Here is a 22,957-nt window from a genome sequence, read left to right as displayed (position 1 = left end):
CTGTAAAGACTCACATTTTAAGACCTTTAATCAGTTTACCTTTTTTCAGAGGGCTAGGAGAAGAAAGAGAACATAATGGATGTCCCCAACTTGACGGGCCTCCGAAAAAAGGTGTTTCAGCCTGAGCTGCTTTCCTGAGAGCGCTGGCCTCCTGGGGCTGCTCTAGCAGGTTGTCGCGCACTCAGTGGCTCTGACGGTGGATGCTTACTCTTGTCCAGTCCTGGGACCCAGAAGTGTGCACCGAATGAGTCTTCCAGGCCTTGGCCGGGGTCGGGTGGCTGTGGGGCTCTTGCCTTGCCTCTTCGACCCCTAGAGTTGTGGGCATCCCTGGGCTGGGGGTTCCGTGGCCCATCCGCCTCTGCAGTCACGTTACCCTCTCTTCTGTGTCTCCTCTCCCTGTCTCTAACCCGGACGCTGATTACAGTACAGACCCACTGGCTACTTCAGGCTGCTCTCTCCACATCAAGATCCCCAACTGAATTTCATCTGCAGGTCTTCTTGCGATGTGAGGTGACACTCACAGGTCCTCAGGGGCAGCACCTGCGTTACTTCAGGGCCATGGTTCAGGCGTCTGCATCTAGAGGTAAAGACAGCTCTGGTCTGTGCTGCACAGCTACTGAGAAGCCCTAGTGCAGTGGTCACCGCTGCCCGTGCATCTGCCCGCTTGGGAAGTGGGGCGGGGGCGAAGCATGGCATTGGTTGGACGTGTTGGAGCTCTAACGCTGACTCTGTCTGCAGCCTTGCACAAGGCCTCGACCTCCCTGAGCCTCCGCCTGCCGCTCTGTCCACAGGTAATGCCAACTTTCTCACCGGAAGTGCACTAAGAACTAAACAGGCCATTCTGTGTGCAGAGCTTGTGCTTGCTAAGTGCCTTCCTCATGTTGTAATGCTCAGCTCCGCTCCAGCAGGGCTCTGTGGAATCAGCTTTGCCCGTCAGACTGCAGCACCCTGCTGGTATGAGACACAGTCTTATGGGCAAGACACTTGCAGGTGTCCAGGAGGACCTGCACACGGCCTTCCGTGACAGACACTGATGCTGATTTCACGTTAAGCAGTGTTAATCTGAAATAGCAGAATCACAAATCACAGTGAGGAGGCTTTGGAGCATGTGTAAGGGTTTGTGGAATGCAGAGGCTGTCGCTGAGATGTGGTGGGTTTGGGTGGTAAAAGAGCTGCAGGTCGGGACTGGAAAGCTTGAGCCACATCCACCAGCTCGGCTTCAGGTCTTAGCGTGTGAAAGGGGAAGGACAGGATCGCGTGGGTGGAAAATGCCGAGTGTGTTTTGACCGCTTGGTAGCAAGAGGTCATCAGGAGACCCCTTTTGCCTGATAAGAAAGACAAAGAACAGAAGTAACTGCATGTGGGTTCACAGTGAACTTTATTGCATTATTCAAAAGAAAAAAAATCAGTGAACAGAACATTTAGTTCCAGAAGCTTTGCTCAGCATTTGAACACAGCTTTGTCTCCCCGTGCATCCTGCCCTGCCAGTGTGGGCGCATCGCACTGAAGAGTGCCACAGCACTGTGAGGCGCTGTAAGGCCAGGTGTGTGAAGCACACACAGCTTTCTCTCCAGCAGCGGTAATCTCAGGAAATTTTGCCTTGGCTGCAGTGGGCAAACCAGCTATCCCCCAGGAACAGGGAGCACGGGGCATGGGATTTATAAAGGGTGAAAGATGTTTGTCAGCATCGGAGCCCATGCATTCGTTCCTGAGTGGAGCAAGAAAAAGCCTCTTTCTTCCTGCAGAGCAAATGATGGAGTCAGGTTCTGTTGCAGATGTGTGGGTTCAGGGCTTCTCTCCTGGGGAGGTGGCTCTGGCGTGTGCAGTTCTGACATTGGACTGAGCAGAGGGTAAGGCCTGGCCCAGAACCTGCCCGGTGCCAGGGCTGGGGCTCTTGCAGGAATGGGCTGGGCCAGGCACACATAGGGTTCTCGTGTCGTCCCCGCACTGGTCAGCAAGGGACACTTCAGTGACAGCGTCACACTTCAGAATAGGGGTGAGAGGCTTCTGAATTCTTCTCAGGCCCTCAGAGTATTGGGCAGGGGCACAGAAATGGCTCACGTTGGCTTGTATTGCCACCTCTGGGCCCAGCTGCAAGCTAGCTGGACACGCGGAAGAGGGCTCTGAGCCTCCACGGCGGTCACAGGAGCAGCCCCACTGCCTCTCCAGGGGCCCCTCCTGCATCCATTGTATTTGGCTGGGATTCGGCTCCCAGCTGCCAGCCTTGGCTTTTGGTCACCTTCGGTCTCTGGGCCTTGGAAAGACTCTGCTTCTCACCTCGGTTTCCCCTCATTTCCTCACTCCTCAGACTGCGTCTTCGAGCCAGTGTCACCGTGTCCCAGGCAGCCTCTCAGGCTGACCCCAGCCCTTAGCCAGTGCGTGGGAAGCTGCACGTTTCTTCCATTTCATGCAGTTCTTCCTGTGCGTTTGCACCCAGTGTGTGCTGCGTCCTGCTCTGTGTGTACCTGCTCTGATGGCGTGGTGAGCAGGACCCGGCTTCTGCTGATGAGACGCTCATCCTGAGGCCTCCGGGCAGGGCTGTGGTGCTGAAGCCTGGGAAGCCACACGTTGGTTGGAGGCCTGGCGTCACCACCTTCTTGCTGAGTGGCCGAGGTCAAGCTGCTTCCCCTGCAAAGCCTCCATTTCCTCAGTTGCACAAAGGCTGGTAAGGCCGATGTCACAAGCCTGAGATAATACATGTTGAGGGTGCATAGCAGGTGCTCAATAAATCTTACTTTTCTGTTTTTATTAACTAATATTGTCCTCTTGGCTAAGGTTTCACTCATCAGCTAAACTTAACCCTTGACCCCTGTCTGGCGAATCCTACACGTGTACGTGTTAAACTAGATGGTTCAGATGTTCAGTCCTTTGTGCCCCCTCTTTGCCTGATGAACTCGTGCTGCTTTTCAGTGTGATGTTAGGTTCTCCTGTGGCTCTGAGGTCACGAGCGGCCCTCTCTACCCTGACTGATTCTGGCCCCGCCCTTCCCTGTCCCCCTGCAGGGTCATGTGACTGGAGCAGGTCCCTGAGTGCCCTGTGCACCCTTGAGCAGCGACAGACTTGCTGACACTGGTGAATTTAGCACTGGTTTATCAGACAAAATATCTCAGGACCTTGCGGTCCCAAGGAGGTTGTCTCGTGCACAGATCTTCGAGTCCCGTAAGCAAGGCTCCCACTCTGTAGAGAGCAGCTGCTGTGTGTACTCAGGGCCTTCACAGGCACAGGTGTGTGCCACCATGCCTGGCTTTGCGGGGCTTCCAAAGCAGCTTAGTGCCCTGGAATGAGCTACACTTTGGTTGCCAGATGGACAACAACGAAGTAGATGGGTGATGGTGCTTTAATTAGTGTGTTTAATTCTTGCAACCAGTGAGGTAAGGTACTCTGATTCCCACATCTTCTCCGGAGTGGTCTGAGGAAGAGTCTGCAGTTAGGAGGCAGATCCTCAGCCTGGCGGTTTCGCCTGCAAACTCACTCCTTACCCACTGCCCTTCCAGCTCAATGCTCACTTACGTCATGTGACTGTGATATTCGTAAATTTCACTGAGAAGATTTGATTATCTCAAAAGTGTGTTTCTAACATTTGCTGCTACTTTGAACCTCAGAATGGTTTGCTGCTGTTGCTGAGGGCTTTAGACTTTCGTGGGTACTGGGGAGTGGTGGCGGGGCCACTGATTCTGACCCTGTCAGGAGATTTCCCCGCTGGCTCGGTAACAAATTAGCCACAGCTTTTCGGAGGCTGGCAAAGGTGTTCGATTCTTGGGCCCGAGACCAAGGGCAGTTCTTTAGCCCTAGCAAAGCGAGCTGGAGGGTCGGCCCTTATGTTCATTCCCTGAGCCTGTCTCCGTAGGGTGTGTGAAGTGTGCTCATGAGGACGCTGAGCCCAGGGAACAAGCCTTTAGAAACGGCAGTGGGATCTGTGTCCTTGCCCTAGAGGGGACATGACTTCTGTTACACCAGCTGTAAGCCAGCCTCCCTTCACTCCAGAGAGGACAGTCTGTCTTCACAGGCTGGCTGCTCTGTAGACATCCCTGAGAAGCAAATCAGAATGAAGGCATAAAAGGGTCTCTTGTATTTCTTCTGCTCTTCTGAGCATCAGTGGTCTCAAGCCAGGTTCTCCGATTCCATGAATTTAGAATTTCAGTGTGGACTGTAAATAGCAGGCATGAAGCAAGCTAAGACTGATACAAGGAGACTGTATAATTTGGAGTGCAAATATGAAGGAGATTCTGGAAGGAAAAGCCAGTAGGAGCTGGGTTGGGCATATCAGGCTTTGTGGATAAAGAGACTTTGCTGAGTGAGAAGCAGCTGCGAGCAGGAGAGCGAACGTTGTCTGTTGCTTATAGTGAGGTCCAGAGCACGCAGGCACTGGGTTGGCTTGGACCCTGCTTCCAAGTTGATTTCCTTCTTTCCTTTTCTTCGGGACGTGAATACTATAACCAGCAGATGTAGAAATCAGAATTTTGGTCAGTATTATAGTGCAAAATGGCAAGACCATTGTCTGTTTATACACTTAAGGTAGAATGGAAAGTTAAAAGAATGAATTGGAGGGGCTGGGGATTTAGCTCAGTGGTTCCGCCACCTGCCTCACAAACGTAAGGTCCCAAGTTTGATCCCTGGTACCAAAAAAAAAAAAAAAGAATGAATTGAATTTTCATTTCATTGCAGGAAACTGGCACTATGGCTACAGAGTACCTAAATTCTCTGAAAACATTTGAATTTTCCTATCTTTATTCACTAAGCCAGGCACATGATCTCTCTCCAGGGTGTTTTCTTCAGTTTCCCTGTCATTCCCACTGGAAATGATAAAACTCACCTAATTTGCTGAAATACATGAAATAGCACAGGAAGGACACCTGGCAGAGTTTGAAGCAAACAGTAGGTGTAGGTGTCCTATATGTCTACCTGTTGCTTCTCTGGAGACAAGCTGTATGTGCTTGTTTATTTACTAACACTGCCTCTTTCCAAAAAATGTTGGGTAAGCCTTACAGAGTTGAAAGAGATTAGTTTCCCAAACATGTCCCAGCCACGGCCAGCACCTTTGATCTATTTCTATGAAATAGAGATGAGAGAAACAAGATAAAAATGAATTAGATGACAAAAAAGTGGCAGATATAAAGTCAATTGGAAAATATGCATAGCTATGCACTTAAAAACATATTACTTAATTGCTTGTGTTAGATATTTTAAAATAGTTTATGAAGATATATACAGAGGCTGCGGAAGGAGGATTTGTGTTAGTTATTTTTCTTCCTCATGCAGTTACCAAATTTCTGTCTTACTTTTCTCTCACTGCTGAGATAAAATACCTGACACCCAAAGTTAAAGAGTTTATTTAGCTCACAGTTTATAGGGGTTTCAGTCCGTAATCAGCTGGCTCCAAGACAGGGTGTCTTGGCAGAGAAACAGTTCATGGAGGACAGATAGTAGCAAAGCAACAAGGGAACTTAACAGTGTCCTTTTGCCCCTTCTATCCCATCTAGACTTTCTAGGGTAGGTAGCACTCACAACCTTAATCCTAATGCCCTTGAGCCCAGCATTGCACCATGAATCAATCACACATTCAAAATCCATCCACCTCTGAAAAAGCTCCACCTATGACCACATGATGTCTTAGGGTGTGTGTGGGGCCATCCAGGCACAAGCCACAACATCCACCCCTGGCCTCCCAAAGACTCACACACATCCCTTTATGCAAAAGGCAGTTAGTCTGTCTCTAAGAGTTGCCAAAATCCTCACAATTTCAGCAATGCTGAAAAGTCTTAAATCCCAAGTCTTCTCTGAGATTTAAGGCAAATTCTTAGCTGTGACCCCTTGTACAAATGAAAAGAAAGTTAAAACACTTCAAACATACAAGGGCACAAGATAACTTTACTATTCCAAAAGGTACATAAAAGGGGGATAAAAAGGAATAGGACCAAAGCAAGACCAAAATCCAGTAGGGCAAACACTAAGTCCTGTAGTTCCATGGGCAGTATTTGGGGCAATCTGAGGCAAGATGCAAACTCCAAAGAGCTAGGGTGGCTCCACCTCTACAGCATTGCTGGTGGTTGTAGCTACCATGGCTTCTCTCTGGGTCCAGCTCTGCTCCTTCCTTGCAGTTTGTCTCAGATGATCCATGTTCCTGGCTTCTCCAAACTTCTGGGGTCTCCATTGTACCTTTGGCTTCACACTCACAGCTTCGCACACTGCCCTGTCGGGACCACACTGCCTGGCCTCTCAGGCCTTCTTCTGAAACCTGAATGGAAGCTTTCTTGACCTCACAACTCTTGCATCCCACATGCACCTAAAACCAGCACCATGTAGATGATTCCAAGGTCTGCTGGTAGCTGGAGCATTAGCCAGGCTTCCTTCTCTTTTGGCTGTGGGAGTTGAGTGTCTTTGAACCAAATCTTAAGGAACAGCTTCCCTAGGCCACCACCATTCTGGAACATGGTGCTCTGGGGCTCTCTTCTTAAGCAAAGTCCTTCACTTTTGCAAATTTGAAGCTGCAAAGGGTGGAGTCCTGTTTCTTGTGATGTCCTCAGGCCATCTTTTCTATTCTCCTGTTCCTTCTCAGCAATCAAAATCTCTTCTGTATCTTGCAGTCCACAGCCTTACTGGAACTTCCCTTCTTGCCAAACTCAACATATTTTAAATTATCTGCTAGGCTCTTGACTTTTGATTCTCAACATAGATCTGGCTAAAAGCCCCCTACAGCAGCCATGCCATGGCCTCAACATTAGACTGCCTTGAAATTTCTTCTGAGAGATGAATTAGTCTACCACCATTAACCTCAATCTCAGGCAAAGTCTCTGGACATGAGCAAAATGCAGACAAACCTTCTACCAACCTATAACACACATAGTCTAGAGTCCAACAGCCAATGCAATCCTTCTTCCTATTAGAAACCTCCCGAGCCTGGTCTTTACCAGCTTTCTGGTCTTCTGAGCTCTGACCAGAATCTCCCATACAGAACAACCTAAGGCATTCCACTTCTACTTTTTTAGCTGGCATCTCTGAATCTTTCCTAACTCTTCCCCTTTCCACAAGCCAAAGGCTTTCCAACGGCTCTAGAGCCACATGGCTAGATAATGTCACAGCAATGACCCCATTTCCGGCACCAAATTCTGTGTTAGTAACTCTTTTTCTCATTGCAGGTGCCAAATTTATGTCTTAGTTTCTTTTCTCTCATTCCTGAGATGAAATACCTGCCACCCAAAGTTAAAGGGGAAAATGTTAATTTAGTTCATAGTTTGTAGAGGTTTCAGTCCATAATCAGCTGGCTCTATGGCAGGGTGGCTTGGCAGAGAAACAGTTCATGGTGGACAGATAGTAGCAAAGCAACAAGGGAACTTAACAGCATTCTTCTGTCCCTTCTATCCCATCCAGACCACCTAAAGTGGATAGCACTCACACCCTTAATCCTAGTGTCCTTGAGCCCAGCACTGCACCATGAATCAGTCACACACTCCAAATCCAGCCACCTCTGAAAAAGCCCCACCTACAACCACATGATGCCCTGGAGGGACATCTAGACACAAACCACAACAGAATGGAAGTTTGAGGCCACCCTTTCTCAAAATAAAAAATGAAAAGGGCTATGAATGTAGCTCTGGTAGAGCATCCCTGAGTTCAGTCCCCAGTACCACAACAAAAAAGAAAAAAATATAATAAACATTTAACATGACAAAATTTGATTAACTGTCATCTATGCATTCATACTCTGCTAAAGACTTTGTTAAATCTACAAATTTAAAGCAACTAAGAACAAATGGCAGGAAATTCATAGCTAACAAAAGGACAGTTCACAAAAGAAATTCTAAGTAGGGTGGAGATTCTGTGTGGTGGTTCCCAAGCACAGAGAGTGGCCGGACACTTGTCCTTGCCCTCTGGTCACTATGGAAAGCAACGGACATAAACTTGACCTTGGTTTTCTGCCATCATTTGCCTTCATGCTTCACTTCTGACCCGATGGACCTCTGCCTCTTGCTCAAGGTCGGACTCTGACTGCTCTTTCCACTTCTGCTCCAGCCAGGCACTGTGGTATATATCTTATGCTCATTTAAAGAAAACCCATAAATGAAGAATAATTTTTAGCATCATAGAATCAGCTACAGAGGTGCAGGTTTGGTGATTTTCCCAGATCAAATAAGTGGTAAATTTTTAAATGAGATTAAAACTTGAAACTTCCTGACTTTGGAGGCCAGATTTCTCCCTCTGCTACCATTTCTAATTCACTGAGTGGCATCTGTGGCCAAGAGCGAGCTGGCAGGCACAGCTGGGAGGGTTCTTTTGATGCCCTCTGTGACAAGTGCCTCAGCCTCCTCAGATCAAAGCTTTCGCTGTAATGCTCCTCATATGCACAGCGATTTATTCACAGGGCACCTATTCTGCCTTCTTTCTGGGCTAGGAAGGGAAAGTTGCTGTGTTAATCAGCTTTGCAGTACTGTAACAAAATACTTGAGACAGTAAAGTTAAGGTTTCAGGCCTGGCCATCACTGAAGCAGGCCTGCAGCTACCACATAACTTCCTTGGCGAGTCTAGGAAGCTCCCTCCTGAGTACTGACCCCATGCTGCGGCACAAGCCCTGTTGCAAACTCACTTTGGTGCTCCTGTTCCATGAAACAGAGGAAGGGTCTGTGTTGGTTCGCAATTTGCAGGTTTGACGCCTTTGCTTGGGCCGAGGCAGCCCATTGCGACAGGAGCCAATGGTGGAGGAAGTGGCTCACCTCATGGCATCTGGGATGCAGAAGGAGACAGGAAGTGGCCAGGTTCCCACTGTGCTCTGGAGTCACGCTGATGACCTAGGAGCTCCCACTAGGCCCCACCCCTTTAAGGTCCCACCTGCAAATAGCTCAAAGCGAACCGACCTGTACCTCAAGGGCCTCATTCTAGATCCACACTGTAGCAGCGGCATTTCTCTGAGCTCCTCTCCACTTGTGCTGTGCAGTGTTGATTTGCTCAGCATTCATTCACTCAGTGTTTGCCGACAGTGCCTCGGTCCCTCTGCCAGGCCTGGGCAGGCACAGACACTGTTGCTTCCTGCTGGATGCCAGTGCCCCCACCTTCCCAGGCTTCCTCTCTGAGCTGCCCTTCGTGCTGTGCTGTCTTCCTGTTGCTGCTTCACTCCAACTCAGCCGACAAAAACGCCGAGTTCTTTCCCTCTCTCCCAACCCTCCCCCTTTGTCTCTGCCCAGCCAAGCTTCTGAAGGATGGCCACACATGCAGCCTTGCTTTCGTGCTGCACATCCGCTTCCTGTCCTGAGGGCTGGCCCAGCCCACGTGCTCCTGGCGCTGACCTTGTATTTACAGTGTCCTGGGCCCCACCCCACGGCACTGGTCTCTTTCTCCTCCTCTGTCATCATCTGCATACTCTCCCAAAGTGTTCTTTAAGGGCTCTTCCCTCTCTTCTCTGCCCTGTGCTTCACTGCGGGCTCTCCCAGGATCCCCTCTGCCTGCTGCTCCTGTCCCCTGCACACCCTCCCTTGTGTGGCTGCGTCCCCTGGCTTGTGTGGCAGACACTCATATTCCAGCCATTCCTCCCTCCCTTCCTTGCCGTGTTTCCCACAGCTCATGCTAGTAGGTGGGAAAACATAAGTAAGCAACGAAGCCCCAGCCTCTGCTTTCATGAACTTTACTTTTGTGGAAAAGACTTGACAAGAATCAAAGGACAGTAAAAATAAATGAGGTATTTTATTTATGACCATTGTGGCATGCGAACATGCAATAGAGACTCTTCTCATAGGAAATGAGATTCAAGTTGAGACTAAAGGAAGAATATGAGTTAACCAGTTAACATGCAGAAGATGTGTGTGACCTCCACAGGCAGAGCAGAACCTGCCAAGGCCAGTGGGGAGAAGCTCATCTACCACTGAGACAGGCTGCAGGGAGCAGGGGGAGGCCCACAGAAAGAGTGGGGAATGAAGAGTACATGAGCAGGCTTTGTTTGGAGGCAGGAGATCCCTGTTGCTTGTTAGTAAACCACCAAGAAGAGAGACTGCGGATCGCTTCACGAAGTAATTCACCTGGCGGACAGAGGCGTGTGATTGAGCAGACTTGAGGTTCACTTTGAGCTCTGTCCCCTCAGAGCACACGGCTTATGAAAGGGCTTGGCCCTGGATCCTGGACCTTTGCTGTCACAGGAGGCTGTTTGCCCAGTGATTCCTCTGCCAGCACTGACTCACAGCTTAGCGGGCATGCACAGACCAGGAGGTGGAAATCACCTGCAGTGTCACTGCATGGCTTGGTCGAGAGGAGACCAGCAGAGCCTCACGCCCTCCAGGAGTCCTCTCCGCCCTGGTCAGTGCCAGCCCCGTGAGATGTGGGCATCCTTCTGCCCTCTGTGGCTCCTCTGAGATGCTCAGTGCCCACTGTCCGCTGTGGCTGATGGACCCTTGACCCCTGGGGATCACATGCAGCATGAGTTCCACGCAGCCGCTCTTAACTGCCTACTGCAGGGGTGTCTGGAGTGTGTGCGTGTCCTTCCTCACTGACCTTTATAAATGGAGTGTGGGTTGGAGCTGGGACCAGGGTGTGACCTGCACCTCACACTTCCCCCAGCCTCCTTCCTCTCAGTCATTTGGCTATGGGCTGAGCTCAGTCCATATTGGTTGAGTGAACAGGAAGTCTATGTCAGGAAGCCTCACCCTACAAGAAAGCCAGAACCGTGGGCAGATGGCCCATGGACTCAGGACCTGCTGGAGAACATTGTGACCCTTGTAGGCCGTGGGGACCACCTTGGGCAGCACACAGAGAAGGGATGGAAGGAGGCTGCATGGAGGGGAGGGGAGGGGAGGGGCTGCCCGGTGCTGCTTGGGGAACGAGGGGCATGTGAAGAAGAGACTGGAAAGTGGTCTCCTTTGTCCTGGGAAGGAAGTTGCTCTTTAATGTCCTTCTGAAGCCCACTCAGATTCTGCACTGCTTTTCAAGGTCTTCGCAGTTAGATGTGTGTCTTTGTCACATGGGCCAGAGGCTGAGGCTCTGAGGAAGCCCAGGCAATCTGTTTACAAATGCGCCAAGGGTTTGGATTGCCTCCGTGCTCTGTTGCTGGCAGGATCTGGGGGTTGCACTGACCTTCCTCAGGAGCAAGAGCATGAGAGGAACTTTAAAGAGACCTGTCCATCGGCTCATCCTGGGCTCAGAGACATTACAGGCTGTCAGCCTTGCAAGGCATCTTGGGGGCACTTAGCATGGCACATGTGAGGAGCTTACCTGGGGCCATCAAATGGTGTCACACTACTTCTCAAGGAAAAACAAGAACCTGAATTTGATATTCTTAATTTCTGGGACAAAAAGGTCTTTCTTTTCTCATTTCTGTTTTGCAGTTCTGCATCTGTCCTGAGTTTAATGGCCTTAATGGGTTTGAATAAGAAACTCGCTGTGTCTGCTAAGACTTCTTTGATTGCAAACAACAAAGACTGCTTCTAGCTAATATAAGCACCGAGAAAGTTTGCTTGAAAACACTGAGACTTACAGATGGAGGAGGACAGAACCTCAGGCTGTAAAAGGGCAGGGCCAGGCAGCTTCCTGGTCACTCCTCGAGGTCTCTGATCAGAGAGGAGACTGATTGGCTCCAGTTGTTGCGTTTTGGGACCCATATTAATCATGTGGCTCTTTAAAAATGGTTTTTCCTCTTAAAATCTTCAAATAGAAGCACTTTTAAAAAAATCAAAGATGCTACAGTGATTCTTGTCTATTCCAAATAATCAGAACTTTGGTTGATGACAAATGATTTTTGCCACTTTGTGGATGAAAGTTATTAAGTACATTTATGGACTGAATGCTTGTGTCTTACTAAGACACATTTTAGAGCCCTGATTCCCAATTCTATGGTGATTGGTAACAGGGCTTTTGGGGGACAATTAGGGCTAATTAGGGTCATAAAGGTGTTGTCCTAATTATTTTCTTCTTGCTGAGACACAATACCCAATACCTGCAAATTACAAGAGGAGAGGTTTATTTTGGCTTGCAATTTGTAGAGGTTTCAGCCCGTAGTCTGCTGGTTTCACTGCAGGGCAGCACGACAGAGGGGCCTGGCAGAGGGGAAACAGCTTATGGTAGGGCAGCAAGAAGAAGGGACCAATCAAGGAAGGAGGGAGGGAGATAGACTTCCAGGCCACGCCCCAGTGACCACCTCCTCCAATGAGGCTTCATTACCCAAGTCACATTTAGCTGTAAACTCATCAATGGACCCATCCAGCGATAACTATCATGACCCTGTAATCCGTTTATTGTACATAGGTAAGTTAATTAGATATGTCATAGGCAGTGAGACAGGGCCAACCCTAGAGGAGCCAACGTGGAGGACAATGGAGACACATTCACTGAACTACTACACCCACGCACTTCCCCTGGGGATGAATAGCAGTGACTGATATTATAAATAGCTATCAATCACCTTGGTGGGGGACCAAGGCCTTAACCCATCCCTTTCAGGAAAGACTCCTGACACATCCATTATCAAAAATTTTTGTTCATTCCTTGTACTCTTGCTATGTGACTTGCTTCCCCGTTGGATCCCCATTTAATCAGTATTACCTAAAGGTTTTCTCAAGGTCCATGAAGTATGCTGCTGGGATTTCAATTGGGATTGCATTGAATCTATATAGGAGTTTTGGAAGTATGGCCATTTTCACTATGTTGATCCTTCCGACCCAGGAGCAGGGGATGTCTGTCCATTTTCTGATATCATCTTCAATCTCTCTTTTCAAAGTGCTATAGTTTTCAGAGAAGAAGTCTTTGATTTCTTTCATTAGGTTGATTCCTAGGTATTTCAGTTTTTTGGATGCTATTGTGAAAGGAATTATTTTCCCTATTTCTCTCTCAGTGAGTCTGTCATTCGTGTAGAGGAAATCTATTGATTTTTGTGTGTTGACCTTGTAACCAGCTACTTGTCTGAATTTGGTTATTAAGTCTAGAAGACTTTTGGTGGAGTTCTTGGGGTCTTCTATATAGAGTATCATGTCATCTGCAAATAATGACAATTTGACTTCTTCATTTCCTATCTTTATTCCTTTTATTTCTTTCTCTTGTCTAATTGCTGTGGCTAATGTTTCCAAAACTATATTGAACAAAAGTGGTGATAGTGGACAAACTTGTCTTGTTCCTGATTTTAGTGTGAAGGATTTCAGTTTTTGACCATTTAGTATGATATTGGCTATTGATTTTTCCTAGATGGATTTTATCAGATTGAGGTAGAGACTGTCTATTCCAATTTTTTGTAGTGTTTTAATCATAAATGGGTGTTGAATTTTGTCGAATGCTTTTTCTGGATCTATTGAGATGATCATATGGTTTTTGTCCTTGGCTCTATTGATACAGTGTATTACATTTATTGATTTGCATATGTTGAACCATCCCTGCATCCCTGAGATGAATCCCACTTGGTCAGGATGTATGATCTTGCTGATTTGCTGCATTCTGTTTGCCAGTATCTTATTGAGGATTTTTGCATCTATGTTCATTAGTGTGATTGGCCTATAGTTCTCTTTTTCAGTTGGGTCTTTCTGTGCTTTGGGGAGCAAGGTGATGATTGGTTCTAGGAATGAATTTGGGAGTATTGCTTCCCTTTCAATTTTAATGAAGAATTTAAACAGTAGTGGCAGTAGTTCCTCTCTCAATGTCTTATAGAATTCAGCAGTGAAGTCATCAGGGCCCGGGCTTTTCTTAGTTGATAGGTTTTTAATTATGTTTTCAATTTCATTGATTGATATTAGGTTGTTTAGAATTTTTTAGGTCTTCTTCATTCAACTTTGGTAATTCATATGTATCTAGGAATCTGTCCATTTCTTCTGTGTTTTCCATCTTATTGGCATATAGGTTCTCGATGTAGGTATCGATGATCCTCTGGATTTCTGCTGGGTCTGTTGTAATTTCACCCCTTTCATTCCTAATTGCATGGATTTGGGCCTTTTCTTTCCTTTTCCTGATAAGATTGGCTAAGGGTTTGTCAATTTTGTTTATTCTTTCGAACAACCAACTCTTGGCTTCATTGATTTTTTGTATCATTCTCTTGGTCTCCATTGCATTGATTTCAGCCCTGATCTTTATAATTTCCTCCCTCGTACAAGCTTTGGGTTTGTCTTGCTTTTGTTTTTCTAGAAACTTGAGGTTCAGATATTACTTTAGTGTTCTGTGTTCTGAAAAATAAACAGGCAAACAAACTTGCTAGTTTTTACTTACTCTAATAAACTAAAAAATAGACAAAATAATTCTCCTAACACAAATTCTAGTTTTCACATTTGTTAAATAAAATTTTCTAAAATTTGTCAAACACAAGAGTTGGACATATTGATGCACTTATTTGGAAGAGAATTACTGAATTTATTCCCGAAAAGAAAAAGCTGACCTGAGGGTCTCGTTACTGGAACATTTTAAATGTATGGACACGTTCTTATCCTCTAAACCTCAACAATAGTGGCTTATGCAAAGTATGTAACGAGCATCTCCCCTACTAAACAAGAGATGTCTGATTCAGTAGACATCAGGCTCAGTAGTTTCACTTCTTTCCGATGCTTCCAGTTGCTAGCATAGTTGCAACTCACATAAATATATTTAATGTATCCATATAAATTGCCAACATAGAATTGATGGGATCATACTTTTGAACTCCATGCATTGGTGTTATTTCTGCACGTTTGATTACTGAGTATCACGCAGAAGGAAGATGCTAAAAAGAACTAATTCACCATACACTGCCACTGAGTACAATGTGGCACCAGCCACAGAGGTAGAAAAAACATGGATCCCAGTGAGGACGTGAAGACCAGACCCAGGCCCACACCCAGGGGCACTTTCATGTTCAGAAACTTCTCACTGGGCGCACACATGGCCACAGTGGACAGGCCGCCCACGATGCCAGCAGTGTACCAGGTGGCTCTGACAAGGAGAGGGCCGCCCAGTATGGTCAGGGGTGCCACCACCCATCACACCAAAATGGAGCAACCAGGCAAGATGCTTTTAGCCTGGACTCTGTTCATACGGTATGGATCATACCATCATTCCAGCTGCAATCATGGCTGCAAAAGTTGCACCAGTTGTCACCCAAGAGCCTCTCATCATGAAGTTCATGAGAACAAGACTCCTAGCTACTGCCAAGGCAGACAAAGCTGTTAACCAATACTTCCCGCTAAGTACATGTAGGTGGAACGTATCCTACCCTTCACATACTGAGGCCAAGTTACAGCCTTTTCAGTCGCCCCAGTCTCATTAGACATTCCCAAGCCGTAGTAGCACAATGCTCCAAGAGCAATGGCAGCCCCTCCAGCAACAAGCCATCTTCCATCTGGTCAGTTTTAAATATTTTTCCATTGATGATTCCAATGCTGCCTCTTTGAGCTCTTGGGCAGTTTTTGCATGGCAGATTCCAATTCTTGACCTGGTGGCATATTTCCTGCTGGGTGTTGAGAGCCACTGATTTTTGGGGATGGAACTCTTTTTATTTTATTTTTTTCCCTTAGATTCTTTTATGGGTACATTTTAGGTGTACAGTACATTTACATTTATCATTGGGTGCTTGTACCTGTACATGATGTATTTTGGTTCTTATTTTTTCCCCATTACCTGTGCGCCCTTCACCCCTCCACCCTTCCCTATTTACAAAGACTTTGTTTCCATTTTTTCCTTTTCTCGTAAGTTTTCCTTTCCCTTCTTTCCTTTCCTCTACCCCTCCCACTTCTCCTACCCCTTTGGACCTTTTCTTCCTATTTCAAATTATCAATTATTCATTTTAACCCTTACTTACACTCTCAGTTTCTCACACCAGAGAAACTATTCAGTATTTACACGTGTGTCCTATTTATTTCACTTAAGAGTATGTCCTCAATATGCATCTATTTAGCTATAAATGTCTCTAGTTTCTCATTCTTTATGGCTGAGTAGTACTCCATTTTAGTAAAAAAACCACATTTTCTTTATCCAGTCTCCAGTTGATGGGCATTTGGGCTGTTTCCAAGTTTTAGCTATTACAAACTGCGCTACTGTGAACATGGGTGCACATATATCACTGTGGTATGATTCTTTTAATTCTTTGGGGAAGATCCCCAGCAGGGGAATAGCTGGGTCAAATGGGACCTCTAGTCATGATGGAACTCTTTACAACAGGGCAGGAGGCCTTGGTGAATGCTGGGAGGAAAACCTTGGAAGGTAATGTCCGAAAACACACAAGCCTTGCAGCCAGCATGGTGATGCACTGGTTCATCAAGCAGATCTGAAATGGTTGAGGACTTTTCACTTGCTCCTGCCTTCTAAGCAACTGCACTTGTAATGTCACTAATTGACTATAGTTTTGTCCCACCTTGAACTTGCCTTACCTTGTGGCTTTGCTCCATACAAACCCCTTGAGAAACAGGTCCCAGGGAACCCACTTTCTGGTCTCACTTCCGTCTCTCTTAGATAGAAGCCACAATAAATTTTTCCTATTCTTAATTTCTGCTGTTCCTAGAATTCATTCTTTGATTTTAGAGAACATGAACTTGCAGTTCAGTTATCTAGCAGGTTTGGGAGTTACATCAATTCCCCTTGTATCACATTGACCTTCAAAAAGCCCCATCTTGAGTGCATGAAGCTTTAGGGGGACATCTGCACACAAAACATAACAGCTCACCCTGGCGCCCAAAGACCCATGCACATCCCTTCATGCAAAGGCATTTAGTTCATCTCAGGGTTGCCAAAGTCTTAAGAGTTTCACCATTGCCCAAAAGTCCAAGTCCGGAGTCTCCTCTAAGTTTAAGGCAAACTCTTAGCTGTGAGCCACTGAAAAATGAAAAGAAAGTTAAATACTGCCTACATACAAAGACGCAGGGTAAACATTCCCATTCCAAAAATGAGAAATAGGGAGATAGAAAGGAATGGGGCTGAAACAAGACCAAGCGTAAACATTAAACCCCATAATTCCATGTCCAGCGTCTGAGGCAATCTGGGGTTAGATGTGAACTCCAAAGGGCTTACGTGGCTCCACCCTTACAGCATGGCTGGTGCCTGTAGCTCCCAGCTTCTCTCGTGGCTGGCTCTGCTCCCTCCTTGCAGCTTTCCTCATACGACCCATGCTCCTGGCTTCGCCAACTTCCCGTGGTCCCCACTGTACTTCAGGCTTCTCATACGCTGCCCTGGCCTCCCAGGCCTTCTTAGGAAATCTGAGTGCAAGCCTCTCTGATCCCACAACTCTGTATTCTGCATGCACCTAAAACCAGCGCCACGTGGATGCTACCAAGGTCTGCTGCCAGCTGGAGCAGAAGCTGAGTCCTTGTGCATATTTTGGGTGGCTGCGGAAGCTTCTGAGGGCCTAGACGGCTGAGCATGGTGACCTGAATCCTGGGGAATCAATTCCCATTCCCTAGGCTTCTGCCATTTTGGAGAATGGTGCCTTGGGACTGTCATCTCAAAGCAAAGTCTCTCGCCTTTGAAATTTGGAGCCTGCCAAGGATGGAACCTTCCTGGCTCCTCACATTCCCTCAAGATACTTTCCTACTGTTCTATTGCAAAGTACTTGGCTTCTTTTTCAAAAAGTAAATTTTATTTTATTTTATCCCATTCCCCTTCAGTCCCTCTCTTCTCTCTATGTACAAAAGCTTTGTTTCTATTTTTTCCCTTCTATTTTTACTTTTTTGTCCCTTCCTTCATTTTCCTCTCCCTCCTTCCTTGTTCCCCTTCCCATTCGAACATTTTCATCCCATTTCCCAACATCCATTACAGATTTCAGTCCTTATTTCCACTTTCGGTCCCTCACACCAGAGAAACAATGCAGTATTTAAACACGTGTGTCTGATTTATTTCACTTAGGAGTATGATCTCAAGGTCCATCCATGTAGCTATAAATGTCTAAAGCTCATCCTTCTTTATGGCAGAGTTGTACTCCATTGTATAAGAAAACCCCATCTTTATCCATTCATCAGTTGATGGACATTTGGGTTATTTCCAGATTTAGCTATTACGAACTGTGCTGCTATAAACATGGGTGTGCATATATTGCTGTGGTATGATGCTTTTAATTCTTTCAGGAAGATAGCAAGAAGAGGTATAGCTGGGTGAAATGGAACCTCGAGTTCTAGTTTTTTAAGAAATTTCCACACTGATTTCCACAGTGGTTGTACCAGTCTATACTCCCACCAATAGTGGAGAAGGGTCCCTTTTTTTCCCACAGTCCCCCAGCATTTGTTATTGGTTGATTTCTTGATAGCAGCTATTCTTCCTGGAGTGAGATAGAATTTCAGTGTTTTTTATTTGTATTTCATGAATGACCAGTGATGTTAAACATTTTTTCATATATTTATTTGCTGTTTCTAAGTCTTCATTTGAGAAGTGTCTTTTCATTTCAGGTGCCTGTTTTTGGACTGGTCTTTAAATTTGAGGGGTCTGATATTTTTGAATTTTTTATATATTCTAGATAATAGTCCTTATCTGGTGAATAGCTGGTAAAATTTTTTCCCATGCTGTGGGTTGTCTCTTCACTCTGTTGCTGGTTTCTCTTGCTGTGCAAAAGTTTTTTAATAAGATGAGGTCCCAGTTGTTGATTCTTTGTAGTATTTCCTGTGCAGTCTGGGTTTTGTTCATGAAGTCTTTGCCTACTCCTATGTCTTCAAGCATTCTACTTATCCTCTCTTCCAGCAGATTTAGTATTTCTGTTTTAAATTTTATTTATTTATTTATTTTTATTTTTGGTACCTGGGATCGAACTCAGGTCCTTGTACTTGCAGGGCAGGAGGCAGAACCACTGAGCTAAATCCCCAGCCCATATTTTGATATTTAGATCTTTGATCCACTTTGATTTTAGGTTAGTGTGTGGTGAAAGATATGAGTTTAGTTTCAGTCTTCAGCATTTGGAAAGCCAGTTTTTCCAGTACCATTTATTAAAGAGGTTATCTTTCTTCTAGTGAAGGTGTTTGGCTCCTTTATCAAAGATTCAGTGGCTGAGTATGTCTGGAGTTGTTTCTGCATCCTCTAGTCTGTTCCATTGATCCTTGGATCTGTTCTTTTGCCATTACCATGCTGTTTTTATCACAGTAGCTTTGTAGCATAATTTAAAGTAAGGGATTGTGATGCCCTCTGCCTTGCCTTTGTTGCCCAGAATTGCCTTTGCTATTCTAGGTCTCTTCTAGTTCCAAATGAATTTTAGGATTGTGTTTTCCAATTCTGTGAGCTATACTGTTGGGATTTCAATTGGGATTGGACTGAATCTGCATAACAATTTTGGAAGTATGGCCATTTTCACTATATTGGTTTTTCCTATCCAAAAACAAGGGATATTTTTCCATTTTGTGATATCCTCTTCAATCTCCTTTTTCAGAGTACCATAGGTTTCAATGTAGAGGTCTTCTACTTCCTTCATTAGATTGATTCCTATGTATTTCATTTTTTTGGATGCTATTCTGAAAAGGATTGTTTCTCTAATTTCTCTCTCCATGAGTCTGTTATTCATGTACAGGAAGGATATTGATTTTTGAGTGTTGACTTTGTATCCGGCTATGCCACTGAATCCAGTTATCAAATCTAAAAGTCTTCTGGTGGAGTTTTTGGGGTCTTCTGTATAGAATATCATGTCATCTGCAAATAATGATAGTTTAACTTCTTCCTTCCCTGTCCTTATTCCTTTCATTTCTTTCCCTTGTCTAATTGCTCTGGGTAGTGTTTTCAGAGCTATACTGGACAAGAGTGGAGGGCCAGGGATTTAGCTCAGTGGCACTGTGCCTGCTTCACAAGTGCAAGGTCCTGAGTTCGATTCCTGGTACAAAAAAAGAGTGGTGGTGATAGTGGAAATCCTTGTCTTGTTCCTGATTTTAGAGTGAAAACTTTCAGTTTTTTGTTGATTTAGTGTGATGTTAGCTATTGGTTTGTCATAGATGGCTTTTATCAGATTGAGATAAAGACCATTCATACCAATTTTCTGTAGGTTTTTTTTATCATGAATGGGTGTTGGAACTTGTCAAATGCCTTTTCTGCATATATTGAGAGGATAATATAGTTTTTGTTCTTGGCTTTGTTAATATAGTGTATTACATTTATTGATTTGCATATGTTGAATCATATCTGTATCCCTGGAATGAGTCCAACTTGGTCATGGTGTATAACCTTCTTGATGATTTGCTGCATTCTGTTTGCCAGTATTTTATTGAGGATTTTTGCATCTATGTTCATTAGGGATATTGGCCTATAATTCTCCTTTTTAGTTGGATCCTGCTCTGGTTTTGGAATCAGGGTAATGCTTGCTTCCAGGAATGAGGAATATTGCTTTCCTTTCTTTCATTAAAGAGTTTGAGGAGTAGCAGCATTAGGTCTTCTCTAAATTCCTTATAGAATTCAGCAGTGAATCTGTCAGGGCCAGGGCTTTTCTTTGTTGGTAGCTTTTTAATTATATATTCAATTTCATTGGTTGATATTGTTTTATTTAGAATTTCTATATCTTATTGATTCAGTTTTGGAAATTCACACATATCTAGGAATCTGTCCATTTCTTCTGTATTTTTCATGTTATTAGAATACAGCTTGTTAAAGTAGATATTGATGATCTGGATTTCTGCAGGATCTGTTGTGATTTCACCCTTTTCATTCCTAATTGCATGGATTTAGTCTTTTTGATAAGGTTGGCTAAGAGTTTGTCAATTTTATTTAGTCTTTCAAAGAACCAGCTCTTCAATTCATTGATTCTTTGTATCACTTCCTTAGTCTCTGTTGTGTTAATTTCTGCTCTGATTTTTATAATTTTCTCCCTCATACAAACTTTGGGCTTGACTTGTTCTTCTTTTTCTAGTATCTTGAGGTTCAAAGTTAGGTTGTTTATTTGAGCCCATTCTGTTTTCCTGATATGGGAATTCATCGCTGTAAATTTCCCTTGTAGGACTGCTTTCATTGTGCCCCATAAGTTCTGGAATGTTGTATTATCATTATTGTTTAATTGTAGAAACTGTCTGATTTCTTCTTTAATTTCATCTGTGACCCATTGGTTGTTCAGGAGGGTGTAATTTAATTTCCATGTGTTTATGAAGTTCTTGTGGTTTCTTTTGCTGTTGATTTCCAATTTCATTGCACTATGGTTGGATAATATGCATGACATAATTTAAATTTCTTTGCATTTACTTAAGCATATTCTATGAGCTGGTATATGGTCTATTTTGGAGAAAGTCCCATGTGCAGCTGAGAAGCATGTGTATTTTGATGTTGTGGGGTGGAACACTCTGTAGACATTTACTAAGTCCATTTGTTCAAAAGTTTTGATCAATTCTAATATTTCATTGTTGATTTTTTTGTCTAGTTGATCTATTTGTGACAGTGGAGTACTGAGGTCCCCCATTACAACTGTATTAGTACTTACATGATTTTTCATGTCCATTAATATTAGTTTATATAGTTGGGTATGCTGCTCTTTGGTGCATATATATATATATATATATATATGTATATATATATATATATATATTTGTGATTGTTATTTTTTCCTCTTGGATTGTTCCCTTTATCAGGACATAGTGACCTTCTTTTTCTCTCTTAATCAGTCTTGGCTTGAAATCCACTTTGCCCGGAAATAGAATAGGTACCCCTGCTTTTTTCTGGGTTCCTGTTGAATGGAATATTGTTTTCCATCCCTTGACTTTTAGACTATGAATTTGTTTCTGAATTAAATGGTTTCTTATATGCAGCATATTGTTGGATCTTGCTTCTTGGTGCATTATTCCAGTCTGTTTCTTTTGATTGGTGAATTGAGACTGTTAACATTGATGGTTATGACTGATATGTATTGTCTTATCTCTGTCATGTTATTTTTCTGCTGTTGGCTTCCTTCTTTCATAGTCTGTTTAATTTCTTTCATTGCCTGATGGATTCATTCTGTTGGGGTTCATGGAATTATAATCCTCTAAAATATCCTTCAGAACACTTTGGGTGCAGGTTTGGGGGTCATGTTTTCTTCAGATGCTCTTTGTCATGGAAGTATCTTATTTCTTCATCAATTTTGAAAGATAGTTTTGCAGGGTACATCAATCTGGGTTGGAGGTTGTTTTCCTTTAGGGCTTGAAATACTTTACTCCAAGCTCTCCTTGACTTGAGAGTTTGTGTTGAGGAGTTTGCTCTGATTCTGATGGGCTTTCCTTTATAGGGGATTTGATTCTTTTCTCTAGCAGCTTTTAATATTCTGTCCTTGTGTTGAATTTCTGGAGTCTTGATTATTGTATGCCTTGGAGAAGATTTTTTTGATCATGGCTAATTGGAGTCCTATATGTCTCACTTATCTGTATGTCTAATTCTTTTTTCCTGTTCAGGAAGTTTTCTGCCATTACTTCTGAGAACAGGTTTTTTTTTTTATGTCATTTGCACTATCTCCTGCTTTTTCATCGACTCCAGTCAATCTTATGTTATTCTTGTTTGCATCATCTAGCACCTGCTGAATTAATTTCTCATGATCCTTTGCTATTTTTAAGAAATCTCTGTTTTCATGATTGCTAACCACAATCCTGTCTTCTAAATCTCATATTCTGTCCTCACATTGGCTCCTTCTGCTGGATATACTTTCAATGGAGTTTTTAATCTCCTGGATGTTTGTTTGAATCTGTTTCATGGATTCCATTTCTTTCCTATGGTGGGTGTCCATGTTTTCCATTTCTTTCCCATGCTGAATGTTCATGGTTTCCATCATGTTCTTGAGCCCCTCTATTTTTTAAATCTGTATCTGTTCTAGAGCCACTGAACGTGTCTTTCATTCTGGTCACCATCTCTGTAGCTTCTGGGAAATTATTTCTGCTTTGATATTTTGTAGAGCCTCATTCACTTGCTTTGTTACTTCTGAGTCCAGGCGGTTGGCTTTTGGATTGTTCCACCTCATTGCTCCTGGGGTTTGTCTTTGGTGAGCTGCAAGTCTAGGTGGGGGTGGGGGTTGCATCTTGTATAAGTGTCTTCTCATTTTCTATTTTTTAAAAAGTTCAGTTCCTGGGTTGATGCTTGTAAATTGGTTATGGCGGGTAGCTTTATTGCCAGTATTCAGAATCCTTAGGAA

At 44.4% G+C, this 22,957-nt stretch overlaps 1 protein-coding gene and 1 pseudogene across 12 annotated transcripts in view; one reads left to right on the top strand and one right to left on the bottom strand.

Moving 5' to 3' along the window:
- Kcns3 (potassium voltage-gated channel modifier subfamily S member 3) overlaps window positions 1-22,957 on the top strand; it is a 357,419-nt gene that overhangs the window by 44,088 nt on the left and 290,374 nt on the right. The gene's annotated exons all lie outside the window — the stretch shown is intronic.
- Window positions 14,151-16,595, bottom strand: LOC101718748 (growth hormone-inducible transmembrane protein-like; annotated as a pseudogene).

Source organism: Heterocephalus glaber, unplaced genomic scaffold (assembly GCF_053883595.1).
Source record: "Heterocephalus glaber isolate CG9 unplaced genomic scaffold, H.glaber_assembly_v1.0 deba00001457, whole genome shotgun sequence".
NCBI lineage: Eukaryota > Metazoa > Chordata > Mammalia > Rodentia > Bathyergidae > Heterocephalus > Heterocephalus glaber.
The sequence above is the reverse complement of the archived record's forward strand: the minus strand, read 5'-3'. Positions and strand labels throughout refer to the sequence as shown.